The 22278-nt window shown below is 44.4% G+C and overlaps 1 protein-coding gene across 14 annotated transcripts in view; it reads right to left on the reverse strand.

Moving 5' to 3' along the window:
- FBRSL1 (fibrosin like 1) overlaps positions 1-22278 on the reverse strand; it is a 552901-nt gene that overhangs the window by 519140 nt on the left and 11483 nt on the right. The gene's annotated exons all lie outside the window — the stretch shown is intronic.

Raw genomic sequence — 22278 nt, forward strand, 5'->3', positions numbered from 1 at the left:
CATAGGAGGAGTGCTCCTGGCAGCGGGGTGTGGGGCGAGCACAGCCACCCTCCTCGCAAACCTCGGCTCCCTCCAGGTTGCTAAAACCCAACAACAGCGGTTCTCAAATTTCAGCTTCAGTGCCACGTACCAGGGTTTTCTCAGCCAGCCGGGCTAACGGAGTTCACCCATACCAGCTACTGAGAGTCCACCCCAGCAACGCGAGTGAGCGCCCAAAGAGAAAGAGGAGAGAAGTTAATCAAACACCAGTTTTGTACGAAGATGGTCATTATTGATTCTCATCAGTCACAGCTAAGCAGACAAAGAGAATAACTTGAGCCAAATAAATCCTTAATTTTTCCCCCACTGAGATAAGATTACAATAGCCTTCCAATCTTTAGCTGCTTTCCTTTGTGAGAGTTGCACATATGTGCTTTTTATTAGTTTTTGGCTTAGCAATTAGATGGATTTTCAGTTACTTCCAGAAATGTTGCAGGATGACTGAGCTGCAGCTAATCTTTGCTTCTCACTAAATGGGAATATGAAAAATGCAGCAGGGCTCTCCAGCACTACAGCCAATGCATCTCAATTTTGCACTTTCATACAGAAATGTAAATGCTGTGTTTCATATCTGAACTCTTGCACAGTTGCCAAAAAGGGAACCATAAGGAGAAAACTAGTTATAATCATTGATTTGTAAGGAGGAGAAAGAAAAATAACACGGACATTCCCTGCCAGAAGATGACCAATTTTCCAATAGTTCTGCCACACAAAAAGCGACTTCCTAAGATGTGGGGTTTTTTTTAAAGCCATTAAAGCAAAACAGAAGATTACAGCTGCAACAAGCTATCATTAACTCTAATTAGCAAGTATTTGTTGTCTGGATTTAAAACTTCCCAACTTGGTGTTAATGAACTGTAACACTGTAGCAAAAGGTATTAATAAAAACACCAGACTGTGGGCTGGATTATAGATCTCTGCTCACATTTCAGTGGAAGCTGGGGGGGGATTTTTATTTGCTGCTTCAATCCAGGAACTGCAAAACGGGCAATACAAGTATTTAAAGCGGCTGCACTGGAAGACTAAGGGAAACTATTTACCTTGCAAAATTATATTTAAACTTCTACTCCATATTCTGTTTTGAGACAAGTCAGTCTCTTGTAATCTACAAATGTAGACAAATTATGCTTTGTTTTTTTCCTCCTTGAAAGACAACAAGCAATACAGCAACTGGAGGGAGGCAGACAATAACGAAACTTAGTTTTAAAATTGTTTTGGGTGGTTTTTATTTGTTTGTGGGTGGTTGGGGTTTTTTGTTTGCTTGGGTTTGGGAGGGGGGTTGGTTGTTTATTGTTGTTGTTTTTTTAGTTTGACTTTTATCTCCTTTTAAGATTCCAGAGAGGAGCAAACAAAAAGCAACTTTGAAATCTGCTGCATCCTGTGGCAATTTTGGAGGACTTGACCTCCAGGACATTTTAGAGACCTTGTCCTGGAGGTCAAGTCCTCCCAATGTGATGAGATGCAACAGCTTCACTACTTATTTTAGGATTTATACTTGCGCACGCTTCTGGCTGTACTTCTTAAGAGGCTACCCAAGATTTGGCCAATTGTAACAACGACAGCAAAAGCTACTGAGAGCCTTTCCTGGTGTAATGCTGCCTTAGACACCCCAGGATACCCTTCTTTCTGCATCGGCACGCTTTAAAAATGGACAGACAACTGCAAACTTGGGCGGAAAAGAGCTTAATACCACAGCCTGAAAACAGTGCATTCAGGCCAGCTGCAGAGATGGGAAAAATCATACCTGGTGCAGTAAAGGTATCCCAACCTCCCTTTCTGTTGCGAGGAAGGAAGTCTGAGCTTCCCAGACCCCTCTCGCCAGCTCCAGCGTGCAAGGAAAGCTCTTTCATCTTTCCTGGTTTAATTTTGCCCTATGGAAAGCAACGACCACCCAGCTGCCACAGATAACAGAGGGGACACCAGCGGTGGAGGACACACATAGGGAAAGGAAAGGGCTCTTTTTCCACCCACCTGCAAATGCATCTTCTATTTTCTGGCACATCTCCCCATTATTTTCCAAGGAATTCCTCTATTTATCTTTCAACAGGGCATTTCATTCATATCAAAAGCCTTCATTTCTACACACTGCTGTGATCAAACTCTGGCATTACAAGACATGACCTATTTAATACACTGTACGCATGCTGATTTCCTACCTGCCCGGCCTGGATCTATGTACAGACTCTGGATCTCAGTGGCCATCCAACCATAAAGCTGCTGCAAGAGCCATTTCAGCAGCTCCTGTCCCCTTTGCCAAAGCAGTACTGGCCCAGTTCGCTGTCCCGGGCCAGTTTGGCTCTCCCTGTAAAGCTTGCTGCGGCAATGCTTCGAAATACAAGCAGCTCCCTCCGTGTCAGGATCAGTACAACGGGCATACCTGGACCCCACTCCAATGTGCAACAGCTACTCAGCTGCTGGGTTTGCTGGAAACGATTTCACCACGCCAGCATCTTCCTCCTAGGGCACCCAGGACCAGGGAGGAACAGAGAAGTCCTCCAAAGGTCTGTGCAAAAGGAGGAGAAGGGGAGAAAACGAGGAGAGAGAAAAAGGAAAACCATTTACTGGTCACTGAATCAGAGCTGTAACCTGACCCTGGCTGCGCCTTGCCACCGACAGCATTAACTACAAGCAGCTTCCATTCAGCAGCTCCTGCCAAAAATAAACAGTGCCGGCTTTCCTGGCTGCTTCCTTGGGTCTGCTCTCAATGTTTTTCTTCTTGCCTCTTCTGGCTAATTGGGATATGCTACGTTTCCTCCAACCAAGTAGTTTCTTAGTTTGTTTCTACCCACTGTCTTACTAAAATTGGAGCAGTTTCTCACAGTAAAGAATGAAAATAAAGGCTGTTTGATCAAAGATGGCCACAGCACGCTTCTTGGAATTTTAGTGGAAAGATGGGAAGAGGGATAAGAGGGGTTAAAACAGGTACAGAGCAACATCCCGCTGCAAGCGTTTTCCCTGCCATTGGCACTGTTACTCTCCCTTCAATGCTCTCCCCTTTTTACTGGGGAATCATCTATTTACAAACAATATTGGTGCCAGCTAATTTTAATGTTGGCCAAAATATTCATGCTGCCCATCTTCATTAGGCGCTGGTGGGTTTTTTGGGGGTGTTGGCTTTTTATTTATTACACAATCCACCGCACGAGGAGCCAGTGCATCCAGCTCCTCCGACTACAAACAAGCTCTTTTCCTGGGTTGTTTTTTCTCATTTTCATGCACAAGCAAAACAGGGAACTAACTTCTCCTCCTTATAGAGCACTTGTTTTACACTTTTTAAATTAAAAATAGATATCGGTGGTCAGAGGTAAAACAGGGTAACTTAGCCATCATTCATTAATAAAAACAGCTTATACCAATAATGAACCGAACTGCAAACGGCTAAATGTGATGGAGATGCTCTAAAGGCATTACGCAAATACAGTTACCTTCTGGAAGAAACTCCAGTGACCAACAGCATGCACCAAAGTGTTTTGAGTTGTGGCTGGCAAAAGGGTTTAATAACCACCACAGCAAAGCAAGAATTAAGAAATATATGACCAATGCTAATGGTGTTGAAAGAATATTTAAGAAACCTCAACAAACTCAATCGATTTAAGGTTTTGGGCCAGCTTGCTTTTATATAAAATCTCCTTTCTTCCTTCCCCTCAACCCAGCAACACAAGGAAACAAAAGGGGAAGGGGTAGTTTTGTCAAGCTAGACAGCGTGTTTCTGACCCAGCCACTGAAAAATATGTTCAAAGGCCCTTTAAAACTGTGCTATTTTAATGTGCCGTAAGAAGGACTCTCTGCCTTCTAATTTGTTCAGTTCTTTGAAACACCTAATTTCCTCTGCACTGTCACTGCACAGCACTCTAAAGCCTCGTGGAGCCCTGCCACTTGATTCAACACCAATAGTCACATTTCAATAGGCAATTCCACTTGAAAGGCTATAAATGAAGGGAAGAAAAATGTCTTCAAACCAGAGAATGCAATGCAACACCATTTATTTATATCCAAGTCCTCTTTTCTGTGGCTGGCTACTGTAGGCAGGAGCCAGAGAAGGGGAGCTTTAAAGCCTAGATAATTAATTCTAAGTGGTTTTAAAATGGCTAGAGATTTAAGGTAGACAAGATGCAACACTGGAATCAGAGTCAAGCTGCTGTGCTCTTTACTCTGCTCTGGAATGCACTGTTTACTCTGGCATCACATAAAATATGTAATTGACTTCTCAAGGAAAAGAAAAAGAGAAAAGAACAGCCCCATAAGCCTCATTATTTTACAGAACAAAAGTAAAAAGGTGTGTTTCAGGCCAAATCACAGTTGTATTTCAATAGGGATGGGGAAGTGCAACAGAATCATAAGTTTGTATTTATTAAAATTCATTTACTACAATTGCCATCAACAGGACCGCAGGGCTGTTAACAAGAACCTCCCTAGAGTCAGAAGCACCAACTCCTACAAGCATATACAGATTTAAAGAAAAATTAAATTAAAAATAAATTTAATAATATTACTTTGGAGAACATTTATCATTCCTGAGTGTGTTTTTTTTCCCCCCTTCCAAACTTCCTTATTAAGATTTTGCGAAATTATAATGAAACTTGACAATAAACCACACAGTGCCTAAGCACACTTCCAAATTAGTCAGTTGGTAATTCCACCGGCTGCACAGCAACTATTTGTGTGTCCTCAGACAGCAAATGTTCCTCTTCCTCCAAAGGCCAAGCCAGGCTCTCAGGGGTTTCAGAACATCCCCGAGACAGAGATAGTACGAAACACCGGGGAGCTCCTCTGCACCACCCCACGGCTCAGCGGAGCATTATCCACACTCCTTGTGAGCCAGGGTACCAATATTTAAGATGCTCATCGGGTCACACATTAGGGAAAAAAGAAAGAAAACAAACAAACAAAACCAACAAAAAAAAACCCCAACCCCCCAAAAAAACAAAACAGCACTGAAACTATTTTGACTGGAGAAAAAAGGAAGTAGAAACACAAATAAATTTCAAAAGGATGACCACATAAATCCATTCTACATATGCAAGACTAGCCAGACACGATGATCAGTAACATCATGATTACCCTCCACTTTGTCAGCCTCCAGTAATACCAATTTATTCTCCTTCAAGTTTTAAAGACAGTCTTACATGTACCACCTAACGCTTCCACAGCCACAGAGCCCAGCCCTCCACACAGATTTACTCTTTCAGAGCTACTTTAAACTGAATTTTCAGCCAGGAGTATTAACATCACCTTAAACACTTTGAGGGTGACCAAAGCTGCGCTGCTCCTGCCTTTGCAGCCCAAACAGGACAAGCTGCTCTGATTTTCTCCATCAAAAGGCAACATATCACACACCCCCCCTTTGCTGAAGCTAGGCATCCTGCAGAAGTTTTACCCCCTTCCTTGCCAAAACATCCATCCATTTAATGCTCACTGAATATCTTTTTCTGAGAGGCTGCGGCTCAATTTATGTATAGGATGTATACGCTATTATATACCTGAGCAGCCATCTCACTTGTAAAAAAAGCAGAGGAAATCAGCAAGAGAGCCATACTGCATACAACGTCGCACAGCAGCTGAAAAGCCACGACCACAAACCACTGCGGGGAAGTCAAAGCTGGGTGATGGTGCAGTGAATTACAGGCGACTTGTCCAAAAGCGAAAGACTACAGCAAACAGACGCAATAGCCAGAAACCTTCCAGCCTGCTCCATCCATCATTTCTCCTCTTTGTTCCTGTTTCCCCGTCTTAAAGGGTTTGGCCATCTTTATCATCCTGTGCCAGCAAGGCAAATATAGGAAAATAAACACTTTTGGGGCAAGAAATGCACTGTGCTGTTCAATTCTGGACAAAAAGAGCAAATAGCTGGTGGCACTCAGAGCCACGGGCAGGCTGGCAGCAGCCAGAAACCTTTTCTCTTTGCAGCACATCTGGCACACCACTAACATCTCTGCAGTTGTAGCAAAAGATAGAAGAGGCTGATTCCTATCTTGAAAAGAGCTGGAGCCCGAGGCCATTACAAGCACAGCCTGAAGAGAGGCTGATTTCATGGGTTTGCTGGTTTGCAGCACAGTTACCACTCGTACTGCTACCACACAGTGCAGCATCTTCAAAGCATCCTAATGGCTTGGGCAGCTGGCTTGTCGTCTCGCTCAGGTTTGCGGAGGAAACTATTACTGATGGCTTTCAAAAGTGACCCATGCACCTCACCAGGGTACTAGTGACATAAAAAAAGCAGTGGGCAGCAACCACATCTTCGTCCCTAAAGTTTCCGCCATGAGCAAGTGACAAGTCCAAACGATAGGTTTTGCTTTCTCCTTCCCACAAATCAAAAAGAAAAAGAAAAAATTAAGCGTGCTCTCAGGACTCACTGAAGCCCCTGCAGCTGGAGGCCACGTACCTGTAAGGCTCCCCCAGACCCAACGGAGGAAAGGCAGCTTACGGGGAAGGTGAGGCACCCATCCGTGCTGCACCCCACAAGCTGGCCCGCAGGAAAGCTGCGACCCAACCCGCTCTGCTTTCACACACAAAGCAAGAAAAATCAGTGTTTGTCACTCAGCTGAGTCTCAGCACTATGAAGTGAGCTGAGGTCTTCAAACATTCAAAGAAGAAAAAAACCAAGATCTGTCAAAATGCAACCAAAGAAACTCCACCAAAATGCCCTGCTACAGCAAATTAAAAAACAAACAAAAACCACAAATAAACGCAATTAAAGTATAGAGTAACTACAATGCTAGCAAAGGGGGAGGAGGATTGAGGAGAGGAACTTGTCACCAATTCAGAGATGATAGTTTTGGGTTTTTTCATATATTCAGGAATAATAATTAAAGGCAGAACACAAACGAGATCCAATTTGTCATACAACACCTGCAATCAGCTGAGTGAAAAAACTACATAAATAAACCTCCAAACCAAAACCCCCACTGTTCAACTCCTACATTGCAAAGTATACTTCATGATTGTTTAATTAAAGTCATTTTTAGTTTTGCATGGCTGCAATCACCAAACATTGTCTCCCTGTCAGCATTTGAGGGGCTAACACACTGTTGCCAACAATTAGCACAAATCTGGCTGACATTGTTTTCTCCAAAAATAAACCATGCATGTTAAGTAGCTTGAGAACAAACACGAAAACAAGATTTTAGGATAACATTTTTCTTCTCAGTGGAAACACAGTCCTGCAGGAAGCCCAGGTAATCACTCCAGGACCTACTCAACCACCACCACACACCTTTGCTGCTGGAGAAGTACCACCAGGACATAAATTGGAAGTTCTGGACACCTGTGATTAAGAAACCTTTCTAAGCAGAGGGAAGACATTAACCCCAGTCTCTTGGCCAAAATCCATTTGGGAAAATTCCTGTTTTCCCTTCTTCGCCAGCAATGATATGAGCATGGGCATCATGGCAAGAGAAGTGTGTACAAGAAAACAGCCTCTGTGAAGTCCTTTTCTTTTGGAAAATTGACTTTTCTCTAACCTGAGCTATCAAAAAGAAAAATGGAGCAAAACTAAAATAACACCATGAGCACACAAGTCACTTGGCTCGGGAAGGATGCAGTCCTCTGAATTAGGAGCATTTGAGAAGCAAGCACGCACGCACTTCTAATGGCTTCTCTATTCACCACCCATCTTCAACCTCAGGACCCAGCCGTTCACCCATGACATGCTCCATCCTAGATGTGGTTGTCCAACAAAGATGGTTAAGCATGACTCAGAGAACAGAGATGACTCTTTAGTTGTCCTGAAGAAATAGTATCTTTAAATACAGACTGAAACTGCCAAAAAGGGAAGAAAACAGCTTCTTATTGTTGTTTACAGGACTATTTGAGCTCTGACAATGGAAATCATGAACCTAATCTGAGGATTAGAAGCAGATACATACTCCGGTTTTGAAGCCAACACATGTCCTTTCCAGCACTTGCCTGACACACGGATTAGAAGTAAAGGTGGCTTTGGGTGGCAAAGAAACAGGCAGAGGCCTCATCCATACTCTGACTATTCCCTCTTACACTAAATATACTATGTCATTACAAAACTAATGCTGGAAACCCTTTACCAGACTGAAGAAGTTAACATTTTCTGCTCAGTGGATAGGAAGTCTATAACTGCTTATTTTATACCCTGTTCTCATCTCTGAAGGCTTTTATTCTCTAGAGCAAATTAATCAGGCAGCTTGCATTATATGTTCTTTCTCCCGGCCTGGCTCCTCTCGGCATCTCTATTGATCTTCACTCAGTAAGCCATTAGCAAAAGGTTTTGAAAATTTGCTGGTTTTATAGTTCCCAGAGAAAGCCGAGTCCAATTTAGGGGGATTGCCAGATTCAGGTTTGAGAGCTCAATCCTTCGGGGGAAAAAATCACCATTTTTCAAAACATGCAACAATGTACAAATCCCGTTCTGCTGTTCACTCACACGTGCCTCTGTCTCTACGACTCAATGGTTCTTCCTGCCAAAGGAGGTTTTAAATGACCAGAGAGAACGGGATTGAGAGAGAACGGATGAGAAAGTGCCACATACCTACAGCCAGCAAAAAAAAAAAAAACAAAAACAAAAAAAAAACAACAACAAAAAAATCAAAAAAATCTACAAGATTGATGCAAAAAACAACAGGAGAAAGATATGAAGCAATGGGTAGGAAGGTGACAATTTTTAATAAGTAACTGTAAGCTTTGGACAAATTATTTTTCCCTTGGGCTCCACAAGGTCATCTCTCCAATATACCTCCCTCAGGTTCCCGCTTCCTCTCTAGTCCCATAAAGCCACAGCAGTAAAGAAAATCGGTGCAATTTCAATGTATTTTTGCCATGCTTTTTTGGCGTGTGTGTGCAAGATGACCTTTGTTCCTTCTCCTCTTTCAAGTTGTTTTCTCTACGCATGCATGAAAGCAACTTAAAATAAACCAAACTAAAATTGATCATCCACCCTTCCCATTAAATACCGTATTAGATCCTGCGTACACAGTCGACCTTGCCGACTAAACCGAACAGACCCGGACTTGCTGAAGCGTGTCTGACCCCCGCCCTGAAGGAAGAGGACCACACCAGAAGATACGCACGCAGACAGAAGCGCGGGCTGTCCCGAGGGCTTCATACCCCGCGTGCGTGCGCACACTGCAATTCTGTTGTGTCAAGCCTCCAGCTGACTTTCACACTGTGCAGTCCTTATCCCCTGGCAAACAACAGCGCTCATTCTCCCGCCTGTTCCCCGCAGCACACCCTGCGTCCTGTTGAACCCAGCAGGCACAAACGCCAGCCTGGCGTAACGTTACCCGCTCGCAGCCCTCGCACAAAGCCGGGCGCGCTGCTCAGCCAGCGCCCGCTACGCGAGCTGCAGCCCGGCCCGGGCGGCCCCACAGCCCCCGGAGGGAGCGAAGTGGAGGAACGAGTTCAGCAGCCAGGGGCAGAGCTGAGGCAGGGGTGGCAACGAGCAAGAAATGCCAGACACAAAAGAGAAAAGAAGATTCTGCAACAGACCAAAACCTCAGTTTTTAGACCTGAACTTGCCCAAAGTCCAGGGACGTGGAGATCTAAATCAACAAGGAAGTAAATTTTTTTTTTTTTTTTTTAATTATTTACAGCTAGAGGCCGTGCAGCTCTAGGACTATCACACTGAAGACAACCCGACGTGAAACACCTGTGTCAACTGCTCCTCTCTTTCCCCCATACGGGACAGTATCCCACTCCTAACTGCTGTTCTGAAGAGCGCGCCATTTTAAAGCAAAACCTCAAACCTGAGGTTTAATTCCTTTACAGCCGCTGCAACAGCAAGAGGAAGGCCAGACCCGGCCCACCCTCGCTGCGCCCGTCCGCCCCCGGCCTCTCGTGCTCGAACTTCTTCGTGGCCACAACACCAAGAAATGGGGACGCGTAGCCGGAGGGTTGATCTTAAACCCAGCACTAACAACACGTTGAAAACAGACCTGCTGTCTACAGCCCGGCCCGAGGGACAGCGGCTGGAGGGCCGCCGGGCGACCGGCCCCCTCCTTGCCTCGCCGGCCCTGGCACGACTGCGGCCGAGCGCGTGGCAGGCGCCGTGCTACCGCCGGGAGGGCTGGCCAGGAGCTTCCTCGGAGCTCCAGCACACGAGGATGAGCTCCACTTCTGCTTTTAGCCTGCAGCCTGAATGTTTTATTCAGGCTCCTTCATCTCCATCCTGCTCCCTGGCAGCGGGAGCGATGCCCGATGGGAACCAGACGTGAGCCAGCCCTCCTCCTGCAAGCCACCCACCTCAGGGTGAAGGGGGTGAGGGGTAGGGGGGGAAAAGCATGGCTAGTTCTCTATTCTTTCAATATTTACTGTAATTGAGCTCACTGCCCTTTGGTTTCGGCTGTGGCGGGTCCACACGTACCCCAGCACACCCACCCCGACCCCCCCTGGCAGCACGGCACGCGCCTCCCGCCGTGGGGAGGGCGATGGCGGGGGGAGGCAGCAGCAGATGGAGGAAGCGCAGCCCTGCCATTTCCTGCAGCTTGCTAATCTGCACCGTGCAGCTGCAAACCCCGGGCCGGGGCACGGCTCGATGGCATTACCGACCCGCCACGACGGCAAGGCTCTGCCCAGCCACCCCCTGCCTGCGCCCGGCCGAGGAGGGGTCCCGCTGCAGGGGAGGCAGGACTGCAGCTCCTGCACTCAAGCCAGGAAATCCCAGTCAGCTAAATTGTGGTTTTGCTAATTCTCGTGAGAGCAAACGGCTCAGGCTGCAACGCAAGCCCAGATCAGTCTGGCCATGCTGGAGGGGTGATGACTGGCCCTGGCTGGTCGGCTCTGGAGAGAGCCCGGAGTGGTGTCACAAGCAATTAATGTGATTTAGAAATCCCTCCGCCCTGCATCCCACTAAAAAGGGGGGGGAGGAAAAGAAAGGGATAAAAAGTAAGAAATAAAAAGGCAAAATACACCCCACATTCCCGTTGCAGCCAGCTCCCCCAGCTTGTCGGGAAGGAAAGGCAGAATCAATCCCCTTCGTCAGAAGAGGCTTATAACTCACAGGGGCATCCAAACTCGTTTGACAAGGGGGATAAATCTGTACGCAGGAGGAAATCGAGTTCTCTCCACTATAGATCCGATATAGATTGCATAATGAGGTGCTTCCTTGCCTACATCACCACAAACATAAGCCGCCTGCATGCAGAAAAATAAGTATATATAGTTTTCTTTAAAAATCCACCACCCATTTCACCTCCCCCTCACTTCAAGCAGTGAAAACAGCTTCTGTCCAACTGTCACGTGAGATTTAAGCAGAAATGAAGAAGAAAGGCAGCTTTGTGCAACTCTCCCTGCAATTTCCCCATCTATGATGTACATGGAAAGCAGAGAGAGACGGAGAGTTCGACAACACGCAGAGGGTGAACAAAATGTAACAACACACAGCACATATGCATCCCACACACACTGACCTGCACACCAGCCACCACTGCCTGCTTCTCTATAGCTAGGCACTCAGCCACTCTTTGTTGGGATTTATTAAAAACGTATCAGCAAAATAATAGAAATGAAGTCCCAAAGGAATATTTTTCCCTGCTGCTCCTCTGCCGTTGCAAGATTCCCTCTTTAGGCAGCGATCTAGTGCTCTAGCAGGGTCTAGAGACAGTGCCCCGGCCCAGACTCATGCTGGTTTGATGCAAACATGTTAATACCATGGTATTTGTGTAAATTTTGTTTTTTTTTTTTAAATACAAGGAATTTAGAGGGACTCGGGCCGGTCCTGGCAGCAATTATTATATACCTCCGCGCATAACTCTCCTGGTCATTCCAGCTACGACCCTAGTAACATGGCCCTTTGCTCTTTTTGAAGTAGTCTTTCACATGGCTGCCTGAACTATAATTTGCTCTTGTTTCCCAAGACCTAAGGCTTGTATTAGCACAATCTCTCCTATGCACATTTAACCCACATCATGGGTTAAACAGTGCACCAGTTTGAATTCTGGGGAAGCAAACTGCTCACAATCTTAATTATATGCCTTATGCAATTTGGGTGGGTTTGGAGTTTGTTTGAAATTTTTTTTTTTTTTTTTTTTTAAATTTTGACCCACCATTGAAAAGCTTTCCAGGACATCTGTCCCCAGCAGCCCAGTATTATTAACAAGTCCCCTAAGCAGGTATGAAAAGCCTTTGAGATTTTCTGGCTCAAAACCACAAGGGAACGATCCATGGCACAACAAGATGATGAGCTGTGTTTGTGGAAGGGGCTGGGAACAAAGAACAACCCACAGACACACATCCAGAAATATCCAAGCATACAGTCTGGAGGAGAAACTGTCTTTCAGTTTTTTATCTTTCCCCTCACGGAAGATTAAAAATCAATTCTGAATCTTGTCACCAAAAAGCTTTAAGACAGTGGATCTGGAAGACGAGACACCGAAATCCCAAGGGCAGCATGCGCGGGAAGGAATCTGCTCTGGGCAGCTCTGCAAGGCGCTCTGATGTGCTTCGGCAATCCCGGCCGCATCGGCGAGCGATGCCAGAGCTATGTACGCTTGGGAGAAAGGATGAATTCACAAGCATTTTACAGAACCAGGGAGAGGCAGGGAACAGTTAGTGGAGAAAATAGGATCATCGAGAGCGACCTATTGCCTTGCTATGCTGCTGTCTGCACTTTCCAACTGATTAAGCCAAAGGATTGGGGGGGAGAATTTCACAAACTAAATCCTGAGAATATAGAAAAAGGTGGGGGAGGAGAGAACAGTGACAGCCAAAGGATGTTCAGCAGCGAAAGATGCTTTTTACTCTTACAGTAACAAAAATTCACAGCTACTAAACAGGTGGAGAGAAGACCCTTTTAACAGAAACAGCCGAGAGATTGATTTGAGAACAAGAAAAAGCTCACTTTTACAGTGTGAAAAGCCCTACCCCATGTAGCTGTTTGTAGCTAGTGGAATACACTGGATTTTTTGCCTTTATCACCACAAACAAGAGCCTGTTTGTAATGTAAAGCTGCAACTTACACAGCCAGTACCAGTGTCTGTTCCTTTATACTTCATCTCCCAATTTTATCATAAACGAACACACAGCTTACGGTTGCCTATAAATTTCATCCTCAAACTCTTCAGAACAAAACACTGTGTACTTTAATCTTAATGTACTTCCTATCAAAAAGATCCTGCATGCAGGGTTTACAACTACTAAGCAGAAGTACCTTGAGATAAGTTATCCTTGTTTTACAGAAGAAACAGAGGGACAGAGATTAAATAACTTATCTCGACGGGGAAAAAAGTGACGTGCCCCAATTTTCAACTCTGATTTTTCCAGCCCCCCACAAGCTGGGCTGAAAGGGCTTTGGAGGGGCTCTTGAGCAGCTACTGCAGAGAAAATATTTGCAAAAATTAAATTTCACACCCAGTTTTAATGAAACTTACACACTGATGTTCCATAAGCAGGACATGAAAAGCCTCACAAGTTTAAACAGCTCAGAGAACTGAAACTAGGTGCTTGTGCACCTGTAATTATTTGAACAGTGGGTTTTATGCAAGACCAGGAGACTTCACAGGTGCTCTTCTGCTCAAAAAAACGTACAGTGCCATCAGAGGTCCGTCCCAAAAGAAGAGGCAAAGGGACAAGCAGGAGTTTACAAGAAATCTAAGACAGGTCCCACTATTTTAAGTACATAGAAGAGAGAAAACGCATATGCTCATGCATGGATGTGTACGCACATACACTTTATTAAAGCTAGTATATGGCTAGTATATGATGCAAAACAAGAAACTCCTTCAGCTACCAATGAAGCTGGTAACACCATGCGAAGGCAGGCGGATACAGCCGCCTCCCTGAAACCCGCCTTCTAATGTGCAAATTTATTATCAGTTTAAGATGAAGTTGTCATGAGAAAATAAATATATAATTTCCTTAAAATACTTCTCAACCTACAGTCTTTATTCCGTGAATCCAGCAGAAGACTGCTGAATGCTTGACAATGCATTGTTTCACAGACCTTGAAAAGGTTACATTTAGAAAAACCTCTACCTCTCATCAAAAGAGGAAATGCTTAAGCAGTTTAAATTTGGCGTAGCAAGAAACTTGCATACAGATTAGCTAATTTATTTGCTATGATGTTGCAAGATACTGTTTTATTAGCTTAATTTGTCTTAGCAGCACTGGAGACCAAGGTAACTACAGTTGAGTTGCTGGAGCCCGTACGAAAAAAAAAAAAAGAGGCTTTTGAAAAAGTATCTTGTTATTCTTGCACTTGCAAACTGGTTTTTGCTTGTTTGCTTTTAAAAAAGGCTTGCTTATTTGAAGCAAATGAAGCTTTTAAAAAGCTAGCTGGCTGTTGGCAAATATTTTAGACCATTTCTCCACTTCAAAGACTGTTCATATCAGAGATTCTACAAAGTCCACAGCATGCTAAATTGACACAAATCCCCAACAGAAACAGAGCTTATATTTAACCTACTAGCAAAATTCAGATACCTGAATAATTAATATTCTTCAAACTAAGATTTCACTTAGCTCTCTAGGTGTACAATATTAAATCTATTACCATTTGTTAATTTGCAGCACACCAGTGGAGTTAAGATCAAAATCAGAAACCAGACATGGAAACTTGGCACCAGTGAAGACTGAGAGTTTTGACACTGGCTTCAGCGAGGCAGGATTTCACCCTTGGTCACTCCATGCTGTTTCAGTTTATTTTTCCTTCTTTCCTCCAGCTCTTTTTTTTTTTCCTTTCATATCTCTTCTGAAATACACTGCAGCTCCAGCGAGTTCCCAGCCCTCGAACAATGTGTTCTCAAACTACGCAGCCGAGAATGCCAATACAAATGAAATCTGTGCTGCAGCTTCTATGGAGCTGGGACCACTTTACATCGTCCTGTCAGATATTAAAAAAAAAAAAAGAAAGAAAGAAAAAAGGACTACAATAAAAGTGAGCCATCTTGTTTCCTTCGAGTGTGAAAAAGCTTTGAGAGTGAAAAAATACAAAGCAGCTAATGATAATCGGTTACGCAGAAACCCTCATCCGTTCATTTTGCTTCCAGGGAGCACCAAGCGTACGAGACCAAAACGCGACATCAGATCCACGTGAAATTCTGCGCCTAATCTGCAAACCAGTTACCATGACTGCACATGCAAATTGGTCAGGTAAAAGCCAGTCAGAGGAATAATTGGCTATTTGGAGGTACAAAATGACTAATCTATCACAGCTACCACATGAGTGTTTTTTTCCTCCGCTTCATAATTGCGCCACTTAATTCTCCAAGTCCAACCTAGTATTTCGGATGCAATATGGTACAATAAGTACTGTAATGAAGCGGGAAGCAGGAGAACCCAGGCTCCATCCAGAGCTCCATCACTGCTGCAACACAAGTCCAGACTTTCATCTGTGCCCCGCAGTCCCCGATGGGAAGTCAAGGGACAGCTTCTAAAGGTGCCTACGAAAAACACACCCATTCCCAGCAGTCTTTAACACATCTTTGTAGGGAACTGTGTATCCTCTGAAGAAGTCTTGCAAGCAGGCAGCGCTGAAAACCCCAGCGTGGGTTGCGTCTCTGCTGCGTGTATCACCAATATCACTTGTGAGCCCAACTGTCCATCAGGACAGGTACTCTCTCCTAAACAGAGTACCTTCAACAACCGACCTTCAGCATCATTTTCCTGATATTATTCAAACAGTACTTTCTAAAAATCGCAACTTTGCAGAACTCCCATGTTTTCCTGCCTGGCAAAAATTTAGCACAAGTATAAAAACCCATCACCATTTAGCCTTTTAGTAACTACAACCAGCATCATTCCAGGTCCTCACAACTAAGGCAGGAGCAACGCATTAGTCATTTCACACCTCATCCAGGAGGCCATGGAAATCAGTGACAAATGATTTCCCTTACTGGCGAACACAAAGACTAGCTAGCTTCAACTTTAACGCCACTTTTACCTACTAAAATATCAATACTTCCAGCAGGAAAATAGTTGGTAATTTTCTTTTAATGCCTTCTTTGTGGGATATGAAACAAAATCAACTAAGGCAGAACTGTAGAAGAATATAGGAGGCAAAGCAGAACAGGTCTGTATAAAAACTTACACTCAAATGCTTAAACTTCAAGGATGCCACACCAGCAAGCTTTCTATTAAACACTTCAATAAAGCAGGAAAGTTAAAGCCTTGAATATTCTCCCTTCTAGGCACAGAGCAAATGGATCAGTGCTAGTAATTATTCGCTTTCCCTGTGCTTCAGGCATTCCTCGCTCTGAAATGGGCCTAATATCTTCATTAGTCTAGACAGTGAGTGTTATGTCCTACATAGGAGTCGATATACCACTGTCATCTCATTTCTTATCTTCTGAGATTTAATACAAGTGTTTGACCTCGAAAAGTACATAAGCAAATCAGCCTCCCACCTGCACAAAGCTGTTCCTGCTCATACCAAACCAACAGCTGTAGGCAGGATGTAAAAGAACATTTGTACATGTGAAACTACAGGGGAAACCAAGGCAAAATGACAGTCCTGTGTCCGAGACTACCTAATTATGAGATTACTGACAGAAGCTTGCAGGTTTCTTATAGTTAAATTTCAAGTCCATCTTCTCGTGGGAGCTGGGAGTCCAGAACGTAACCAACTGCCCCTTCTCTTGCAATAGGGGTCAAGAAAGCCCTTGGCTCCAGACAGGTTTCTCCCATGCATTTCTGGCAGGTGCTTTCCCATCTTCTCTCTCCTTGCGTTTTCTGATGAATCCATACGCGCTGCTGGAGATGGGATTTGGCATGCACGCTCAGATGTGAAAACCCTCTGCCCAGATGTGCTAATCCCCTGTGGCAACCCACTTCACCACACATGACCTCCAATGGCATGATTTGACAAGGTCAATGACTACTGTGCCACAGAGGTTACTTATGCTCACTGAAGTCTCCGATGTGCACACAAGAGGGTCCCTCCCCCTCTTTTAATGCAATTAAATGCTTTTTATTTAGAAATTTGCACAATTTACGTGCTATTTTCTCACCCTCCCCACACAACCAGCCTCCATTAAAACCATTTTCCGCAGCAGAGCCAGCGTTTAGCTGGGCTCAAACACTGATCTTATCCTCCCAACACTTTCTTCAATCCCTCTGTGGGATTACAGCAGAGAAAATGACACTGATGAGAAGAGCTGCTTCTTCCCCTACTCTTTGGATTTAATATCTAATACAGGCTTCTCCTTTATAGAACACATGCACAGGATACAGTACAGAAAGACAGACAGGAGAAGGAAAAAAAAGAACAGAAGGCTAAAAAGAAGGAATTCGTGTGAGAACTGAGCTACAAATGCCATTTACAGACTGAACTGCTTTTAACCTTCTGCCATCAAGAGGGTAGATATCTCATCCACTCCAAGCACCTGACCAAGCACAAACAAAAGCTTGTCTCTTCTTTCTCCCTGTCACATTGAAACTAATCAGTGAAAACAAGGTAGAAACTGGGTTTTCAGAGCAATTAAATTGCAAGTGAGGTTTTATCTTTCCAAGTAATCCCTTCTACCCTCCACCACTCCTCGCTACTCCATATATGACCTCATCATCCCAACTTCACAAGCTGAACCAAGACCAGAGTCATTCCAGCACCATCATCATTCACTTCAGAGGACCCCCGACTTAGAAGATGACCTAAAACACAGAAAGAACATGTAGCTATAATCCTACTACAAAGGCTCAGGCCATATTTGCAGGGTTTCTTTAATCAATACACATCTGCTCCGCACCCGCCTCTCCCCTGCGTCCTGTCTCCCCTGTGCCAGAAGGGCATTTGCGTGGCCGTGCACTGAGCCAGATCAGGGAACCAGGGAATTCGTTCTCCTGGCAGCATAAATGCTAACGCTGGCACAAGGGAGGTAATCGGGACAAGCAGCCAGGGCAGGAAAGGACCATCCTCTTCAGCAAAAACCACATACTTATGTCAGATTAAAGTGGTCACAGCCCCAGCTCCCTGCTCCCTCTCCTTATTTCTGCAAGCGTGGGAATTACCCAGCAGCGTGGAAGATCAGGTCGTTTAGCTTTGCAAAAGGGTGTCTGCCTAAATACAGAGCTATTTTCACAGCTTGTTTCTTCTCTCACCAGCTTCCCCTCCCTTTAAAAAAAAAAAAAAAAAAAAAAAAAGATTTGAATAAAGGGATTTGGACTCCATCAGTCACCATGTTCCCGCACCTGGGTACGGAGCGAAGGACACGGTGCTGTGCTGCAAGGGGCTGAGGACGGCAGCCCTGGGCTCCTAAATGGAAGGGTGCTAACGTTTTTTTCTGGCAAGGTAAACAAACCACGCAGTACAAAGATTGAATGACTCCATGGAACAAAAGGGAAAATAAGGTCAAACCAGAGGGGGGAAAAAAAAAAAAAGAAAAAAAAGAAAACGAAACAAGAAGCAGCCGAGATGAGAGAGATATGACAGATACAAATACACAGACCAAAAACCCCAACAGGCTGCTCGTTAGCTCTGAAGCCGAGCACATGGAAAAAGAGAAGAATTTACTTCTTCCTCAACTGGAATGTTTGCATAATTGTCACTTTCAATTTTACATAATTCCCTTTTCTACACATTTGTTTCGTGTCTAGGCCACCATGCATGAAATAAATCCCTGTATGAGAGCACGGCCCGTCTGTGCGACACGCGGTGCTAAGGAGATTGGGTTTCCCGTTTATTCCCGTATTACATTCCAAGAAGGTGTGAACAATGCTTTATCGGTCTTAAAATAATATCGACCAAACAGATATCCGCCCTGGCCAGGATGTGTTTGCCTAGACAGATTTTTCTAAAACTATAAAGCTAAGTGAGTAAGTTATTACTTAGGCACTTATTAAATACCATTTTTCCCCTTCCCTCCGTGGGGCACACTGAACACAGGACAAGCACTGCACCAAATGATTCAGTCTGCAGTTTTAAGGTTGTTTCTTCCCCCACCCCTAATTAAAATTACATGCATTCACTTTGGGTATAGGTTCAATTTTCTTCACATTTAGTGCTGATACCCAGGTGCCCTATTAAAAAAAAGCCCAGATACTGAAATATCAACACTCATAAGGTCTTTTAGACACACACTTTTAGATGCTGTTTGGAAAATCTACATTAAGAAGAGTAGGGGCAAAGGAAGAACTTTCAACATTAAAAGGAGTAGCACTAAGTAACTAGGCACCCAAATTCTCATTTTTTTAATTTAAAAATAGAAACAAACCATTTCAATGACCATAGTCTAAAGAGAACACAACACTGTTTCTTTGTTCAGGCTGAACAAAATAGAAAACAGAAAGATTAAATGCTGTTAAACACAGATGATATTTAAAGTTCATTCAGCTTTAAAGCTTGACAACGTAGTATTAGAAGAACTAGAAAGTCTAAAAAAAAATACTGTGTACGTCACTGCAAAGGTTTTACCTTATAATTCAGCTGCAAACTCTGACCTTCTTGAAAGGTATCCGCAGCCCCCAGAAAAAGACATTTGAACATTTCTACTGCGGCAGCTGCCTGGGAAGCACAAGCCACGGGATGTCGATTCACCCGTCAGGAAAACCTCCAGCCCATTTCTGTTCCTTTCACCAGCATCAGGAATACCTTGCAACACACCAGCACTCAGTCTTTTCAAAAAGGCTTGATCGCCATGAAGACACAAAGCCAGCTGATTTTTTTCGTCCCATGCTTTTCCACTTCCAGCCCTGCTTCCAGCAGCACACTGCTTAAACCGCACTCTCCCCAGAGCATCTCTCTACCACGGGGGGAGACCCCCACACTCACATTCTGCTCCCTGCCATCAGAAAGGCCAGTCTTACACCATGATTAGCCCCTTCCCAACCCCAAAATATGTACAAGGATGCTCCAGTAAAATTGGTAAAATATGCTACACTTTGTATTTTTTTCCCCCAGGTGTGTATTCTTATTGGCATGCTTTTTGTGTCTGGTTTACGCTTTAGGCACAGACTCATTATTCTTACAGTATTCAGCAGAGACCAAGTGAAGAATCACATTTTGCTTATGTTCTGAACCTCACAACGGTAATACTAGGAAAAACACCAGTGACTTCATCTGCTAAACATTTATAAACAGGGAATGGGAATTTTAACACACACATGCACAAAAGGAGAGAGATGTAAAATAACAAAAAGAATTAATCTATCGCTTGAGACAAAAATCTATTCCCCCTCCGCGGTACTTGCTCCTTTTTGCCCAGGTAAACACACTGAAACATTGAAAATTCACCTACTGGTAATTAGCAGAAAATCAGAATTACATAAAAATCAAACCAAGAAATACCCCAAATGAAGGCAACCTTTATTTACTTGCAGGGAACACAGAAGCTGCCCATTTACGAGCCCTAACGCTGGAGGAGGTCCCACGTTACAGCATCTCGCCACGCTTCAGGAGACCGTCCCAGGCGCTGGCCGCCCTGCCACCGCTGCGGAGGACGGGCACACCGGGGACGCAGATGCCCACCCAGCCCGAGGTGACACGGCCGGCAGGGACAGCCGGACCTCTCTGGCTCCCAGCCCCACGGCAGCACAGCCCACCAGCAGCATCCTGATAGTTTTTGCTGCCTGTTTCCATTCAGCCCGGATCTGACACTTCAGCCCAACTGAGTCCAGCTTTCAGGAAGTTTGAGACAGACATTTGGGTTTACCTGTTTTATTGTAACCTGACTTTACTTGCTTGGTTCCCAACACCACCGTGCACAAACGGGTTGTCTTTCCATCCTGCTGGTACAATGCACAAATCTCTCATCTCCAAGAGACCACAGTATGTGGTGGAAGTAAAATCTGCCAACTGCTATATAAGTGTTAAAAAGAAAGGACCAATCTCTCTGGCAATACACATGAGCCATTAAATAAACCAAATAATCTGATTTTAGCTGAATAGCACATTGTACTTAACACAGATATAAACACATGCAATTTATATCCTGTCCTTTTTGAGGTCAAATTAATATCCTCACAGGTTGTACCGACCTTACAAAGTTACAGAGAAGTATCATAAAACACGCCCCTGTTTGAGCCACACATCTTTATGCCAAGCACTACACTGAAGACATGCAACCAGACATGGTGTATGAGTGCAGACCACAAACACATCAGCAAACAGCTATTTAGTAACAGTCACAGCTAGCTGACCTTCAGGCAGAAACTCAGTAACCCGGTGATGATGACATTCCTGGCCCTGGATTGTCTGCAGCATTTATTTTGGCAGCGGTAAAGAAAATCCACTGATATATTTCGACCAGGAAGCACTGATCAGGAAACCAGCAAAGACCTCACTCCTGTCCAACAGGCGGGCTTGAACACCCTCCCCTGGAAACCCACACATGCCTGCTTCATCCAAGCCACGCAACAGGTTTCAATAATCATGAGAAAAAATTTTAAGATCTTAAAATCCAGTAGCATGGCTTGCCTCGAAGCTGCAGCACAAGAGCAATACGTGCCTAGAGACCGGGAACTTCATAAGCTCAGCGATGACAACCCTGAGCTCCTCCTGGGTGGAGGAAAACCAGGCAATACGCTCAGAGACTTCACAACCCAATTCATGTATTTCTCAGGACACGACACAGCTGAAGCTAAGAAACCAAAGATGCTCTGTCTGGAATCAGCTTGTGTAAACAGTTTGTTTTTTAAAAAAAGACCAACTTCAGAAATAATTCTTGGGAACCTATCAAGAAAACAAACTACATATAGTTGTTTATCTGAGGTATCACCTGGGAGTTTACATTAGTTTACATAGGCCCCGTTACAGCAGTTCATAACCTCTGTTTTGGAAATGGCATGTCCTACACCTGCCAAAACACAAGCTCATTTTCTAACTGAGGCAATCGGGTTTGATGTTAACACGAGGCTCTAGACAACCTCCTATCCAACAGCTGCTAAAATGATCATCTTTTTTTGAAAAAAGCCTAAATCTTGTACAGATGACTTCGTAACGAGCACAGGAACCTTTTTCTGATCGAACCCTGCAAGCCCTTTTGCCCAGATGCAGATAAAATTTTAATTTTTAAGTCGCATACCCTATGTGACTTAGTGTCACCCAATGATGTGGAAGAAAAGTCATGAGCTGTATGAAATCAAGTTACCGACCATGTGCAGCCCAGAGGCTCTCATTTCTGTTTCATTAACCCTCTTCCCAACACAAACAGCATCGGAAACGTCAGTGCCAGTATGGAAGTCGTCTCAAAATGGTTCTCTCTACACAAGATACATCGACCCCGCAGATGCAGCCATCTCCATAGCAATGGAAAGGAGCTCACCTCCAAACTCCCAACTAGTACCTGCAAGGACAGCCTGCAAACAAAAAACCCCCACCCACTCCCTTCACCGCCAAACACACAG

Source organism: Calonectris borealis, chromosome 18 (genome assembly GCF_964195595.1).
Source record: "Calonectris borealis chromosome 18, bCalBor7.hap1.2, whole genome shotgun sequence".
Classification (NCBI taxonomy): domain Eukaryota; kingdom Metazoa; phylum Chordata; class Aves; order Procellariiformes; family Procellariidae; genus Calonectris; species Calonectris borealis.